This window comes from Procambarus clarkii, chromosome 33 (assembly GCF_040958095.1).
Source record: "Procambarus clarkii isolate CNS0578487 chromosome 33, FALCON_Pclarkii_2.0, whole genome shotgun sequence".
Taxonomy (NCBI): domain Eukaryota; kingdom Metazoa; phylum Arthropoda; class Malacostraca; order Decapoda; family Cambaridae; genus Procambarus; species Procambarus clarkii.
The window spans coordinates 5,701,621-5,718,241 of record NC_091182.1 but is presented as its reverse complement, the minus strand read 5'-3'; the positions used below and the strand labels follow the sequence as shown (position 1 = coordinate 5,718,241).

General features: G+C 46.9%; 1 long non-coding RNA gene across 2 annotated transcripts in view; it reads right to left on the bottom strand.

The window, feature by feature from the left end:
* Window positions 1–239: 239 nt before the first annotated feature.
* Window positions 240–16,621, bottom strand: part of LOC138370852 (uncharacterized) — an 88,972-nt gene continuing 72,590 nt past the window's right edge. For both annotated transcript variants that reach the window (XR_011230226.1, XR_011230225.1), the window contains exon 2: window positions 240–1,247. This is a non-coding gene — a long non-coding RNA (uncharacterized lncRNA). The remainder of the gene's footprint in view (window positions 1,248–16,621) is intronic.

Here is a 16,621-nt window from a genome sequence, read left to right as displayed (position 1 = left end):
ATAGAGTTTGCAATACTTACAATACAATTGTGAGCTCGCTTGATCTGTACTCACTTTATCGTAACTGTACCAAGACTTCTTACTGGAAGGTGGTTCTGGTGTCAGCCGGTGGACGAGGCTGTAGGTGTCAGCCGACTTCGCACATTTGATGTAGTCTGTTTCTTCTTTATCTGCTAGATATAAACGGACGGAAGGGGGAACACGTCTCAAGAATTCCTCAACTAGCATGAGGTTGATGAGTTCTGCAAATGTAGAGACATGTGCTGCAAATGTATAGAAGGCCTTGGGGAGGCCTGACGGGGCTGGGGCAGAGGTCGACTGTGGTCGGTAGCGCTGTGACATGTGGTTTGGTGTCTTGGGGTCGGGGGGTCGGGGGTCGCAGTATCAGCTGATGACAGAATGATTGTCAGCCCACTGCTAACACGTTGCTTGATTTCAACTGCTGCAGAGATGAGGGCCTGTGTCACTTATCACTGATTGTGTAACCTGTGACTATAGGCGAAAAACACCATCTAATCTGTACCATAACATCTACGTTCCCTATACTGGAAAGAAAAGGAACTCTCAGGAGTAAGTGTCAAGTCATTATGACTATATAACTAATGAAAGAGAGATCACTATGTACACAAATATGACACTCACCACAGGGCGGGTATGGGGAGCATAATAATACAGTTGAGGGAGGCTGAGGCCACGAGTGGTTGGGTCCCTCCCCTCCCACCCCATGCGTCTCTATTACGTGCATCCACCATGGGCATCCCCCCCCCCCCTCATCCAACCATCCATCATCCAGCTCCGAGGATGGAGGCGAGTCTTTAGGGAACAGATTCACGCTTCGAGAGGGGGCAGGGCAACCGGAAAATCAATTCCCGCCTCATACACTCTTAGCATGTGATTAATCACGCTCATCCATCTTTCATCCATCTCAGCGATGGAGTGCTCGGTTTACTCCAGAATCACTCATCAAGAGGGGGACGGGTTAACCGGAAATCACGCCCGGGTAGCGAGATTATCACTCGCTCATCGATCAATCATCTGTCATCCATCTCACCGATGGAAGGGACAATCGTAGTCACATTTCTCCCTTCTACGATGCAATTGCTCCCTCACGCTCCCGCAGCTCCCCCACGCTCCTGCAGCTCCCTCACGCTCCTGCAGCTCCCTCACGCTCCTGCAGCTCCCTCACGTTCCTGCAGCTCCCTCACGCTCCTGCAGCTCCCTCACGCTCCTGCAGCTCCCTCACGCTCCTGCAACATATTGGCCCTTTTAAGTATGTTTTGAAAAAAATAACTAGTACATACAACTTTAAAATATCCATAAAAGAATTAGAATGCAGCTACCATCATCCCAAAAAATGTCTAAATATACTTAGGAAAGGAAATTGTCACTTTGGATCAACATGTATATTTTTTTCCATCTTGATATGTGTGAAACCTCACTCAAGGAAAGAAAATGCCATGACCTAAGCTGCCCATTCTTTCATGTGAAAGGCACAGAACGCTAAATAAAGAGTGAAACAATTTGGCTTCGCAGGAAAGGCATGTATATTTTTTTATAACCAGACGAAAGAGGTTTCAAAAGGTGGAACAGGATGTGTGTGTATGGAACTGGCTGAAAGACCCACATGCATACCAGAATCACACATACAATTACTCCATACAACTGTACTATTACAACAGGCAACAACCAGTAATTGTCAGAACAAAACCGACATGCCCATGCATAAAGGACGTGCCAGAAAAATCTTCATCAAATTACCCTAATAGAGCAACCTCATTCATCTTTGCCAAGATACAAGGACAGAAAACAGGAGCAAAGACAAAATACCATTCATAAATGGACTCCTCGCCGAGTCATGTGCAGTATTTGGAAAAGAAATCCATGCAGGTAACCCTTTGACAGCGAGATCGGCATACCAGAATATAATCTATATAGACATGATAGGGTAAATAGGTCACATGGAGGAGTAGGTTTGTTTATAAGAGAAGACCTTATGCTCTGAGTATCTTAACTCTACAAATGAGGTGGTAGTTAACTACCTGGAGTAAAAATATAAATACTTAGTTATTATTCGAATACACAAACTGCCAGATGCAAAGGCCTTGATAATCTGGTAAACCTAAAACCTGATATTGTCTTCCTAGGTGACTTCAACCAGCACCACTAATATGGAGAATATTATACAAAGAATAAACAAGATTTTAATATCAGGAAATCTATCCGGACATAAACCACAGATTAGAAAACTACTTAGATTGTGACGAAATTTCACTAAACCTGCAGATAAGAGTCAACTAGGAACGAAAATATTTAGATCTGAACTCCGCAAACAAAGAAGATATAATCAGGGACATTACAATCTCAGATTCCACATAATCAGATCACAAGCTCATTGAAGTGCAAACTAACTAATACAGTGGAACCTCGATTAATGAATTTAATCCTTTCTGGCACCGAACTCGGCATGTGAAACGCTAGTCTTTCAAAACAAATTTCCACATGTAAAATAATGGAAATAAAATTAATCCGTTCTATTGCCGGAAAACATCAATATGATATTCGATTTTTAAAATAATGGAGCAGCCTACCTGACACACACTGAACAAACCTTTATGGCTTTTTTTCATTTTTTTTTGTTTTTCCTTTTTATAGAAAAATGTTTGTTCAGTGTATGTCTGGTAGGCTGCTCCATTTTGTATAAATAAAAAAAAATGAAAAAAAGGAAAAATGTAAAAGGTTCGTTCAGTGTTTGTCAGGTAGGATGCTCCATATGACTTTCTATTTTTCATATTTGTTCAATTTGGTTTGTATTTTTCATTTGTTTATTAATATAACAACCTACCCTGGCACATACTGAACAAACCTTTATGACATTTTTCTTTTTTCCAAGTTTATTATTTGTTATTTTTCGTTTTTATTTTTTTTTTTATACAAAATGGAGCACCATTCCTGACACACTGAACGAACCTTTTGGACATTTATTCTTTTTTCAAATTTTTATTATTTTCTAATTTTGCCTAAAAACCAAAATCAATGCTTTGCAACATTACAGCAGTCACCCTTTTACATCCCAGCATCATAACAAAAAAAAAATGAGTTATTTGCATTGTCGGAGGTGTTTTTGCGAGAACCAACAGGAACTCTTGGAAGAACCATGTGCTTTTCTCGTTAATCAAGTGTAAGCTCGTGAATCAAGACGAATTTTCTCTGAGTGGGAAGCTCGTTATTCGAAATGAACTTAAAACTGTTTCCCCACTGAATGATTGTTAGTAGTAAAAATCCCACAAAAGAAATAGAACAACAGAGTTCCGAAGTATATAAAGTGCCCGAAATGTGTTCCTTTGTTAAAGGCCAAAAAGAGGACTAATGTAGAAAGCTAATGCATTCATCAATACAAAGTGAAAAAAATAAATGCTTAAGACACAACTATCCCTAAAACGAAGAAATAATTTAAACACGACGTTTGAAGAAATCTGGTAGAGACTGAAGCAGTCACATATATGATTGATGGAATGCACTAGAACAGTCATACATGATAGAAAAAACTAAAATATTTCTTTACACATGCAAAAAAAAAAAAATATCAAAAGCAAAAATCACTGTCAGTATTGGACCTATTCTTACAAGTGAATGGCCATACACAGGATGACAAAGAAATTAGGTGAATCCTAAAACAGCAGTTGGAGGACATATTTAGTACCCCATTAAACCCCATGAAAGTAGATGATCCGAAAAGTTTCTTTATGCATGATATCCAAACTTATAAATATAACCGATATCAACACGAATTTTGCAGATTTTGAAGGAAAAATTAATATGATGCCCATGCACTAAGCCCGGGGTCAAAACTTGTGTAATTCAGTATTTATAAATGATAAGTGCCAGCAGCAATGTGTGGAGAAAGAGCTTTGACACAGGAGATATACTATTGATTTAAGCGAATGTGGTATATCTATTCTTTACAAGGGAGGGAGCAAAGCATTGGCCAAGAATTATGGACCAGTTGCACTAACGTCCTACATAATAAAAGTAGTTGAGAGAGTGATCAGGAGTCAGGTCCTCTGTTTCATGGAGACCAGTGACCTCCACAACACAGGTCAGCATGGATTTAGAGCGAGATTATCATGCCTCTTGCAGCTACTTAACCACTACAGCAAAATCACTGAGGTATTGGAAGTAAAGCATTATTCAGGTGTGGTATTCATGGACTTCACAAAATCATTTCATAATTGTGATCATGGAGTGTGTAGTACACAAAATGAGGTTAATGGGAATATCAGGTGAAGTAGGATAGTGGATATTCAATTTTACTAAGCAAATAAGCAGGAAAAATGATTGGATCTATGAATTTGAATGTTCTCATAATTCATCCTATCAGAGTGAAGACTGTGTAGATTGTCTTGATAATGGTCCAGGACGGACCGAAGCTTTGTCATCATCTCATTTTCTGGTTTGTGGTTTAGTCTTCTTATCTTCAGCCACGTCATTGTGACTCTTCGTCTGCATCCCATCACAATTGTTGTACTATTCAAATCACTTCTGTTCTGTCTTGAGTACTGCTCTATACTCGCTTTCCCCTTCAGAGCTGATGAGATTAATGAAATAGAGGGAATACAAAGAATATATATGGCACACACACACTACAATGCATCTAAATAATTGGGATCGTCTCATAGCTCCCTAAAAGAAAATTCCTAGAAAGGAGACGAGTGAGGTATCAAATAACACACATGGAAAGTACTCCCATCCAGGTACATCCAGGCACAGTACTAAATTTGTAATATAAATAAAAGCTCTGGATTATGTAAATACGCTCTTGTCAAATTCTGTCATGTATTATTGTCTGGCTAGTAATTATTCTTTGAATAATGGCACACATACAATGACAATGTGTGCACTGCCTGAGGATTAGGGCAGAGATTGACAGGCTAATGAAGCAGGTGAAACCATAATGGAGGGGAAGGCATCTCCGCAAGGATGCAATGGAGAAGCTCCATTGAGATAACTCAATTTATCCACCACTCGCCAGCTAAGACGGCGAAAACGTCAAAGAAATCAAGAACACTAGTTAGAACGTTTAACCACTTCAGTTAAATGAGGGGAAGACCATTAGCGGTAACTAACCAGAGAAGCTGAGCATCACAACAAAAGCCTGGACATTTGATGGTGGCTTGGCACATACGCTGTTAGGCCAAACCTTCTGCTTCATAAATACAAGCGTTTAGGCATGTTCACCGCGGTCAAGGAATCAAGGTAATAAGAAATAGTGTGAAGCAATACTATCAAGTATTGATGACAAAGTAGTAAGACTGCAGACATTGTCTGCCTCTCGATAACAATATTCACCGAGCTAGAAGCAGAGAGGTATTTAAATAAAGTAACAATAACTTAAAAGTATTATTGAATAACTGGGAAGCTTGCATTAGCATGAAGATCATGTGAGTGACAAGATTCGCTTTTCATGGTTGGTGTGTGTGGCAGCTTCTGTAGACCGAGTTAAATGTGTAGGACTGTGGTAGGCACCACAGTAATAGTGATATGGTTATGACCAGTGGAAACTGCTGCTGCTGTTGTAGGCACCACAGTAAGAGGGATATGGTTATGACCAGTGGAAGCTGCGGCCGCTGTTGTAGGCACCACAGTAAGAGTGATATGGTTATGACCAGCGGAAACTGCGGCCACTGTGTAACACTGTAAAAGTGTTTGGTTTAGTTGTATTTAGTACATACATAGAGTACATGAGTCACAGACAGTAATTTGAGAAGGTGCCAGCTTGGTCGGCCTGAGTTTCACACTTCTAAGAGTTAATGACCCCAAGTGACCCGAGGTCAGATCATGCGAATTTCACCTTACTTCTACTAATCTTATAATTGGAGCCTGGTAGCCTTCAAGTAAGTAAGTAATTATCAAAAGAAGGCACCAAACCGGGAAGGCTATGTAGCACCATCAAATACGCAAAATAATCAGAGGGCGCTAAATATCACCAAGGATGCCAATACGAGAACAAAAACGCATAAGGCGAACGATATCAAAAGTATCCGAGGCACCAAGAATTCTATCGAGGGACAGGTGACCGCGAGGGGCGGTCGGAAAGCAAGACACACGCTCGTCCTGGAAGTCAGGACATTCAAGAAGGACATGCACGACCGTAAGAGGGACAATGCAACTAGGACAATAAGGAGCAGGGCGGCGCTCCATCAAGTGACCATGGGTTAAGCGAGTATGGCCAATACGCAACCTCGCTAGAGCTGTTTCCCACCGCCGGTTACGGTGGAAGGAGGACGGCCACGAGGAAACACAACATTTAAGAGTACGTAGCTTGTTACCAGTAACAGACAACCAAGAAGCCTGCCAACGGGTAAGGACTGAGGAATGGATAACCGGGTAAAAGTCGGAATACGGAATGCCTTTACGAGAGATGGGACAAGAGCGGACAGCTTCCTTAGCGGCAGCATCCGCACGCTCATTTAAAGACACGCCAATATGGCTGGGAACCCAACAAAACTCAACCGACTTAAATTTACTGTGAACGAGAAACAGCCAATGCTGGATCTCGACAACTACCGGATGAACTGGATTAAAGCACCCGAGAGCCATGAGGGCACTACGAGAGTCAACAACAACCACAAAGGAAGACTGACAACGAGAAAGCAGGAGACGAAGAGCATAGAGAATAGCATAAAGTTCCGCTGTAAAGATGCTAGTCTCCGGAGGCAAGCGACACATATAAGTGCGATCAGGAAAAACAACAGAGTAGCCAACACCGTCCGCTGACTTAGACCCATCGGTGAAGACAGAAACGGAGCGGGAGTGAGAAGAAAAGTGCTCGAGGAAAAGGCGTTTTAGAACTGTAGGAGGGGTAAAAGCTTTAGTGATACGAGTCAAGGATGTACAAAACCGCGGAAGAGGGACCCTCCACGGGGGCAAAGAAGGAACAACACGAGGAGAAACATCAGAAATACGAACTATAAGAGAATCCTGCAGGCGAGATAACCGGACAGAAAGAGGGAGGTGGTGAAGAGGAACAGGAACCGCAGGAGGGGTAAAAGTTAAAGCACGACAGAGACGAGAGGAAGGATGTTGCAAGGACCGCGCAAGATAGCGAAGACAGTAGCGATCACGGCGGTCCTGGAGAGACAGGAAGCCAGTGTCAACATACAAGCTAAGGACGGGAGTCGAACGAAAGGCACCAGAACTGAGGCGCAACCCAGTATGGTGCAAAGCATCAAGACGGCGAAGAGTAGAAGGAGAAGCAGACGAGTAAGCAGGGCAACCATAATCGAGCTTAGACAGGACGAGAGAGGAATGTAAAGCAAGGAGAGTGCGCCTATCTGCCCCCCAAGAAGTATGGGACAAGACCCGAAGGAGGGTAAGGGACTTGGAGCACTCAACACGGAGGTAAGAGATATGGGGAGACCAAGACAAACGAGTGTCAAGGAATAACCCCAAAAGCTTCGCGGAATCTTTGTATTCAAGGGGATGACCATAAAGTGACAAAGAGGGACGAAGAACAACCCGTTTCCGCGTAAAAGTCATGGCACAAGTCTTAGAAGTAGAGAACTTGAAGCCATGACCTGTGGCCCAAGACGACACGGCATCAATCGCAAGTTGAAGCCGGCGTTGAAGGAGAGGCGAATCATCACCCTGACAACAAAGGGTAAGATCATCGACATAGAGAGCGGAGAAGACACCAGAAGGAAGAGAGGAAAGAAGACCATTGAGGGCAACCAGAAAAAGAGTAGTGCTCAGAACACTACCCTGGGGCACAGCTTCGTATTGCTGAAAAGGGGGAGAGAGAGCGGTACCAAGGCGCACCCGAAAGGAACGACGAGAGAGGAAGCTGCGGAGAAAGAGAGGGAGATGACCACGAAGGCCAAAAGAATGAAGTTGAGATAGGATATGATAACGCCAAGTGGTGTCGTAAGCCTTTTCTAGGTCAAAAAGGACGGCAACAACGGAGGTCTTCGCAGCAAAAGCAGTACGTATATAGACCTCCAAGTTCACCAGGACATCTGTCGTGCTGCGGCACTTGCGGAAACCAAATTGAGAAGGGGAGAGGAGGTGATGGTGTTCCAGGAACCACATCAGACGAACGTTAACCATACGTTCAAAGAGTTTGCAGACACAACTTGTGAGAGCAATAGGGCGAAAGTCCTTAGGGGAAGTACCCAGAGACCCTGGTTTGCGAACAGGGAGGACAACGGCATCGAGCCAGTCCTCAGGGACTGACGACGACTCCCAGATCCGATTATACAGACTCAGTAAATACTGAGACGCGCTCGGAGGGAGATGGCGAAGCATCTCATAATGAATACCATCGGAGCCCGCCGCCTTAGAACCGCAGAGGGCCAGGGCTGAACGAAGTTCAGAGAGAGAGAAGGGATCATTATAGGGAAGCTGAAGATGAGTGCAGAAATCTAAAGGACGAGACTCAAGGACAGGTTTACGAAGAAGGAAAGATTGGGGAAGATGAAGACCAGAGCTAACAGAAGAAAAGTGGGAACCCAGTTCGGAAGCGACCTGCAACGGGTCCGCCACAAGAGTATCATGGAGGTGAAGGACCGGTGAAACATCGGGAACGAACTTACCCGCTGTCTTGCGGATACGCTTCCAGATCTGGGCCAGAGGGGTTTCGGACGTAATTGTCGAGACATAAGATGCCCAACATTCACGTTTAGCCGTACGGATGGCCCTACGGGCCACCGCACTCGCTTTCCGAAAGAAAAGAAAAGAATCGGTCGTCTGCCTACGGCGGTGCTTCTTCCAGGCTGCACGCTTACAGCGGACAGCCCGAGCACAGTCCGCATTCCACCAGGGAACGCACTTCCGTGGACCCCGAGAGGAAGAGCGAGGAATAGAGCGGAGGGCAGCGTCGAAGACAGTGTCATGAAAAAGGAGGAGAGCGCGAGAGAGGGGCAGAAGGGAGAGGTCAGAGAGAGTAGCACTGAGGGAAAACAGGGTCCAGTCCGCCTTAGCAAACTGCCACCTAGGGAAAGAGAGGGAAGGGCGAAAAGAGAAAAAGGAAACAAGGATGGGGAAATGATCACTTCCATGGAGGTCATCAAGAACCTGCCATGTGAAATCTAAGTAAAGAGAAGAAGAGCAGAGAGAAAGATCAAGACAAGAAAGGGTGCGAGTTCGAGAGTCCAAATGAGTGGGCTCACCAGAATTCAGAAGAGACAGGGAAGAAGAGAGGAGAAACGGCTCAAGGAGGCGACCCCGGGTATTCGTCAGAACGTCACCCCAAAGAGAATGACGACAATTGAAGTCACCCAGCAGGAGCACAGGCTCCGGCAAGGAGTCTAGGAGATGTTTCAAATCAGGAAGAGAGAGCGGGACACCCGGGGGGAGATAAATGGAACAAACTGTGTACCATTTCCCCACAAAGATACGAGCAGCAGAACAATGGAGAGGCGAAGGAAAAAGTAAAGGAACAAAGGGAACATCAGCCCGAATCAAGAGAGCAGATGAATTAGAAGCCCCAGCAATGGCTGGGGGGGGGGGAGAGAAAGGAATAGCCACGAAAACGACCAGGACGAGCACCAAGCATCGGCTCCTGGAGACAGACACAAAGGGGCGAAAACCGCGAAACCAGAAGTTGGAGTTCGAGGAAATTGGCGTAATAACCTCGAACGTTCCATTGAAGAATGGACAACGACGAGAAGAGAAAGGACAAAAACAGAGAACAAGGAAGAAACAAAGGCGAAAGACCAACAGAGCACGTTAAAGAATATCAGGGTCGGGATCAGGGTCAGCAAAGTCAGGGTTAGGGGGCATGGGTAAACTGAGCAAAGACGGAGGGAAGGAAACAGGAGAACAGATCAGAGGTGGGCGGGCAGGGTCCGGAGGAGGAGGAGGAGGAGGAGGAGACAACGGAGAGGAGCAGTCAAGGACAGCAGCAGGAAGAGGGGGAGTAGAAAGAGAGGAGCGCACCCCAGCAAGAGCAGCAACCGAAAGGGAAGCAGGGGCCAAAGAAACCTCCATAGCAGGAACAGGGGGCGCAAGCACTGAAACGGGAGTGGAAGGAGCAACAGAGCCAGGAGGAGGAGCTGAGGAAGAAAGCGAAGCCTTCTTACCCGCCGGGGAAGAGGAAGGAGAGGAGCCAGGCTTACGCTTCTGACTTAAAGAGACCGGTGTCCCAGCAACTACGTACCGGGCAACGGATTCCAGTGTCTCAACAGGAGAAGCCGAACGAGAGCACACACGACGGCCGTTAGGAGAGCGATGGACATCCGCCCGCACCGACAGGCGGCGGGGAGAGCCGATAGATGGAGGAAGAGGATGGGAAGGAGGATCGGAGGGGGACGAGGAAGGAGACACAGAAGACACGACAGACCGGGTAGAAGGAAGGGGAACCCCAGACAGAGGACCAGGAGGAGGATCCTTCGGGAGAGAACCCAAAGGGACAGAGGAGGGGGCAGTGGGCGCATCAGGGTCCAAGGCCTGGAAACGGTTGCGAGTCTGAGGAAGGCGGGAAGGACGAGGAGAGGAAGAGCGCAACACGCGAGCATAAGAGATATTAGCATAAGGCGGGAGCCGGCGAACCTGGCGCCTCGCCTCAGGAAAAGATAAACGCTCCCGGTGCTTCAAGTTGAGGACGGCTGCCTCAAGCTTGTAATGGACACACGCACGGGAGAAGGTAGGATGGGCCTCACCGCAGTTGAGGCAACGAGCCTGGGGAGAAGCGCACTCCGACTTAGAGTGACCCTCGCCACCACACAAAGGACAGAGAGAGACAGTCCCGGAGCAGCGGAGGGCACCATGCCCAAACCTCCAGCACTTGTTGCAGAGCCGAGGAGAAGGAATGTACTCCTGGACAGAGCACCTGGCACCAGCAAGAATGACAGAGGGTGGAAGGGTCCTACCATCAAAGGTAATCTTCACAACCCGGAGGGGTTGACGGCGACTACCACGAGGGGGACGAATAAACGTGTCCACCTGGAGAATAGAATGGCCCTGGGCAGCGAGGATATGTCGAATATCGTCGTGGCAGTCGCGTAGGTCCCGAACACCGGTCGCAACATGGGGCGGGAGCAAAATAGTGCCAACACTGGCATTCAACTGGACGTTCTTCGAGACCCGAACGGGGGTCTCGCCAAGGCAGGATAAGGCAGCCAAGCGGGAAGCAGCATCCTGAGAAGGAGCAGCAACGACACGCGTACCGAGACGAGTGGGGTTAAAAGTAATGGAGGCATCCACGGAATCAATGAGATGTCGATGAAGGGAGAAATCGTCAGGAGGCGCAGAATCAAGAGGGAGGAGATCAAAATATTTGGCCCACGAAGCGGGACCAAACAAGGCTTGATAGGTAGCAGAACTGGAAGGAATCGAGCGAGGGCGGCCGTGACGAGAACGGCGGTGAGAACCCCCAGAGAGAGAGGGGTTAAAAGGCGCAGTAGTAACAACTAGAGAAGGAGCCGCGCCAGGGGACGAGGTAGTCACCACTGGGGGCTTGGGGCTCGACCCAACCACAGAGGAGGGAGGGGAGCCAGGGGAAGGAGTCAGAGAGGCCAAAGGAGGAGCAAGGTCGGGGCCCAATGCAGCGGAGGCTACAGAGCCCGGTCTTCCAATACGGACCGACTCGGGGGCTTGGTCGCCCACCCCACGAGCCTGAAAAGGTAAGCCAGAAGCAGCCGAAACAGGGGTTATCATCTTGACGAAATTACGAATTCACTCACGAATGTGCCCCCACACCCACCATGGAGCCACAATTAGAGGCAGGACACCCAACAAGAAGCTATCGCCGATCTTGTCGGGGCCTCCTAGGGGTGCGTCGTGAGTATACGCCCCACAAACGCCACCTTAAGAAACCGACAGTCCGTCGAGATCGGGTTCAGTGACAAAGTGGGGATTGACAATAAAAGGTTCCCCTCGCTCTCGACGTCGGGTACTGCAGTTCTACGGGTGCAAGAGTATGCCTCCTCAAGCACCCGGGCGTCAAAGTAGAAGAAGTCCAAGGGAAGAACCAGAACGAGCAAAGGGTCGGCAGGAAACGGCAAGCAGATAGGAGAAGAGGGGGGAGAAAAACGAAACAGAAGGAAAAGGAAAAGATGCCCAGCAGAATTGGAGAGGACGGCAGCAGGAGCACAAGGCTAGAAAAGGACAGAGGACTGTCCCAAGGAGCATCACACTCCGGCAGCCGCCCACTAAGCCCCCAGACGGCGACAACGAGCTGAGCGGGGAGGGGGTGGTAGCCTTCAAACATGCCGACGTTTAAGGAGTGGCTTGGTAGAGAGCCGGAGGCTATCTACTTGTGGGCGGAGTTAGTTACTAGGTTCCCCAATATATACTCTGAGAACTATCGATTCGAGAGCATTAACGACAGAGAAGACAGAAGACCAGGCAGCAGAGCAGGACGACAACAGCCGAGACAGGCTGTTGGTCGGACGGGGGTGAAGCTGCCTGACAGCTGCAGACTCCCCCCCCCCCCTCTATCCAGCTATAGGCAGGCACTTGGTGAGTTGAACATTAAGGTGACTTGGTCGTGTTTTACAAGTGTTGTGTGATGATCAGGGGCAGTCAGTTGTGTTCAGATTCTTGGAGGATGACTCACTTTACATATATAGATCTTGAACATTGCTAAAATTATGATACTTAGTATGTGAAATATAATTGAATTTATTATTTAAATTGCCTTTGTGTCCCCTAGAGTTGAGTTGAGGTGAGAAAGCATCTGGGATTATTGGTTCCCTGATTTTACCGAGTACATGAAAGATGGGACATACTAACAATGACCTTGATAACATCTTTTGAGAATTGTGATACAGACAAGTTCCATTCCTTGTCTTGTATGTAATGATCATGAATGGATGGTGGCAGCTCTTCTACTTCTACTATCTACTCTTCTACTTCTACCTATCTACACCTCTCCCTCCACCCCTCTTGGAACTCTCACTCTCAACTAATGACCCTCCTTGCTCCTCCCCCCTCCCTACCTCTCACCCCAAACCCTCACTAATTACTTCACTATTCATTTCTTTCCTTTCGTTTTCTCTTAAACGTTTGTGGCAGTGAAATGTATTCCAGAGTTCTCTCTAGAGTTTCGGGTAGCTGATCCAGTTGCGGCGCCTTGTAGTCTTAGCACCTAGGTAGTCCAATACCTAGGTTACAAGGTGTTGAACGAGAGAGGCTGCCTTAGGAACTCTGGGAGTGCTCTAGAATAGTTAGCTAACTGGGGACGGGATAACGGACTAGAGAGAGCCGTTTCCCCCGGCCTCGTTAGTTAACTGGGGGGTGGAATAATGGACAAGATAGAGCTATTTCCCCCACCCCCCGTTATAACTGTTGAAGGCACCACAGTAACAGTGATATGGTTATGGCCAGTGGAAGCTGCGGCCGCAGTTGTAGGCGCTACAACGTGAATTATGTGGATGTACTGTTGCAATCCACAAGTTATGAGTAAAGTATTAGCTAGTGAATCAAACACAACAACACTTAACAAATGATGGTCGAAAGGATTGGTAGTACATGTGAGTAGCCGGACTGTTGTCACACTGAGGTAAGGTCTAGGAGATTAAGACAGCCTTAGCCCACCCAAGCCAATGTTACAGCCTTGAGGTCACAAAGGGTGATTCAATGTTCTTGGAAACGAGAAGATTTACATTTAAGATGATTATAACATCCTTGGGATGGTTGGTGTGGTGGTGAAGGCTATGACCGGCTAGACAGCAGTCTTGTGGAAGACGCCGTGTCATCAAGTACTCTACTTTACCTGCTTGTGGCAGCAACAGAGAGAAACCAGCCAACTCTGGGGACCCGATATGATCTTGTTGAGACGAGTCTGCAATGTGTATTATATGGGAGACTAACCGGGTAAGGAGTGTTTTAGTGATGTTTCGGGGTTAGGGACTTAAGTTGCGGTTATTAGTTGTATATGAGGGACAGCTAGGTCCAGTGCATTTATTGTCAATGGGTAGGCAATTTAACCCAAATTGGATGTTATATTAATTATTGTCAGTATTTTATATAATGAAATTAGAAAACCCGACGGCCTTTAATCACCTTCCATATGTTCTCATGTGATTTCCATTACAAACCTATTAGTATGCCTTAAGGATCTAGTTGGTGAAAATAATTTTTTTTATATATCAAAAACCAAGGTACAAAAACAGGGAATAAATGCAAAGCAACATAAAAACAAACCAATGGGCTTATACATGAAACAAAGCAAACACCATGAAACAGACATTAAATACATACAAGAGGTCACAGCATAGGACAGAGAACACAGACAACATAAATAAAGTACAAAGAAAATTACAAAAACGTACAAGAAAAAATGCACAAAATTACAACAAACTTATAGAAAACCAACCACCCTACAACAGAAAAGAGGAGTAAAGTAAAACAATCACGGACAGTCCGACTCCACACACAGAGGAGCATAACCGGACACAAATGAGGAGACCAACAACAAATAAACAGTAAATCCAAAAATTTCACAAGAACATAAATAACATAAAATACATACAAAGAATAAAGCAATGACAAGTATAAAATTACAAACACACACACACATTGGACCAACACACGGAACAGCAACACACACAACCACACCACATCCCCACACAACCACAGCACAAACACCCACACCGAACAAAGGCAAAGCACACAACAAATCGCAAATACAGCAAAACAGGCCACACAGGAGCCAAGAACAAACACCCACACCACTCGCACAAACAAGGACACCCACCAGTGCATGCAGGCACCGGGGAACAACCACACACAACACAGAAACCAACCACACAGATCACTTATACTTCTCCGGGTACTCCCGAGCCGGACATCATAAGCACTAAGCATCCCAAACAAGTTAGTCAGCGTCAGGAAGTGGACGTCCAGGATGCGCAGTAGGCCGAGGCATCAAATCCGGCACACCAATGATGAAACACCGCACCCGCGGAACCCAGATGGTAGAAGGGCACCAGGAAACAGGACACACACCCTCATCAATCTCAACCCACATAGGTATACCAGATCCGTCGCCCACCTCTCTGGACGGGAGGATGACAGGCAAGGGTTTCCCCCCTAGGAAGCCGGTCACAATGCCTCACATCGGGCTCCCCACTAGGGCGCGCACTTCGTTCCACGCCGGGCATCGCACCGAGCCCCGCGGAGGGCGGCATCACAGGTGCACCAGTGTCCCCACCACTCGCAACAGGAGCAGAGACCCCCGTCGCACATCCTTCGACAACACCACTACGATGTCGCAATCACCAGGGGCAACCGCCCACTGAGGAAAGGCACAAGCAGGGGGCACAGTGTCAGGCACCACAAGAGGCAACACAGCGACGTCCACAGCATCATCATCCACCTCCTCTGCCCACGTCTGGCGAGGCGACACATCCCGAGCAGAATGACGGCGCTTAGAAATAGGTTACTGATCGTCGGAACTGTCACCCCCTGCAAATGGTGTCCCAGAAAAACCATCGGCAAGCGGCCACAAAGCCGGGGCAGCACCATCACGAAGAACAACAGCCTAAACGACATGGGGCAAAAAGCCACCACCATTCAAAGAGACCGGAGTTGGAGAAGGAAAAGACAGAGCAGGCGGAAGGGAAGACTCCAGCACATGGGAGGAATCCTGCGAGGGCGACAGAACCGGCAGAGGAGAAGATGCACACGCCAATGAGGAAACTACCAGAGGCGACGAGGCAGAGGGCGTGGGCGGGGAGACACACCATCGCCCCGACAGCCCCGGGAAGCACATGTTCTTCAGCAGGAGATGCAGGCGCCACCCCTACAGCTCCATCCAAGGTCACCACGGAAGAAACCGGATGCGGATGCACCTCCACAACTACCGAACGGCGAAGGTCTGAAGCAGGCGCCCTAGGTCCTCAGAGCACACCGGTGGGGCAGACAGATGAGGCCCAGATGGAGCGACAGCCGGAACTGCTGCAGGAACTACACCAGGTCGAAAAAGTCTCCCATTCAAACTATCACTAATAGAGTAACCTCATTCATCTTTGCCAACATACAAGGACTGAAAACAAGAACAAACAACAAAGAACAGTTCATAAATGGCCTCCTCACGGAGTCAAATACAGTATTTGGAGCTTTCACAGAAACCCATGCAGGGGAATTGTTGGACAGTGAGATCTGGATTCCAGGATATAACCTATACAGGTGTGATAGGAAAATTAGGTCACATGGAGGAGTGGGTCTGTATATTAGGGAAGACCTTGTATGCTCGGAGCTCCTAAACGTTACAAATGAGGTGGTAGAGGTACTGGGATTAAAAATTGAGAAAATAAATTTAGTGATTATACTAATATACAAACCGCCAGATGCAACGGCTGAGGAATTCACAGAACATAAGCAAAATAGAGAATAGCCTTGATAATTTGGAGAACCCAATACCTGATATTATCTTCCTAGGTGACTTCAACTTGCCTAGTCTCAGGTGGAACATAGCAAACAATAATATTATACCAGGAAATCTATCAGGACCTAACCAACCACAGATTAGAGAACTACTTAAATTCTGTGACAAATTTTCACTCAATCAGCAGATATCGGAGCCAACGGGAAATGAAAATATTCTAGATCTGGTCTTTACGAACAATGAAGACATTATCAGAGACATTACGATATCAGATACCACATACTCAGATCACAA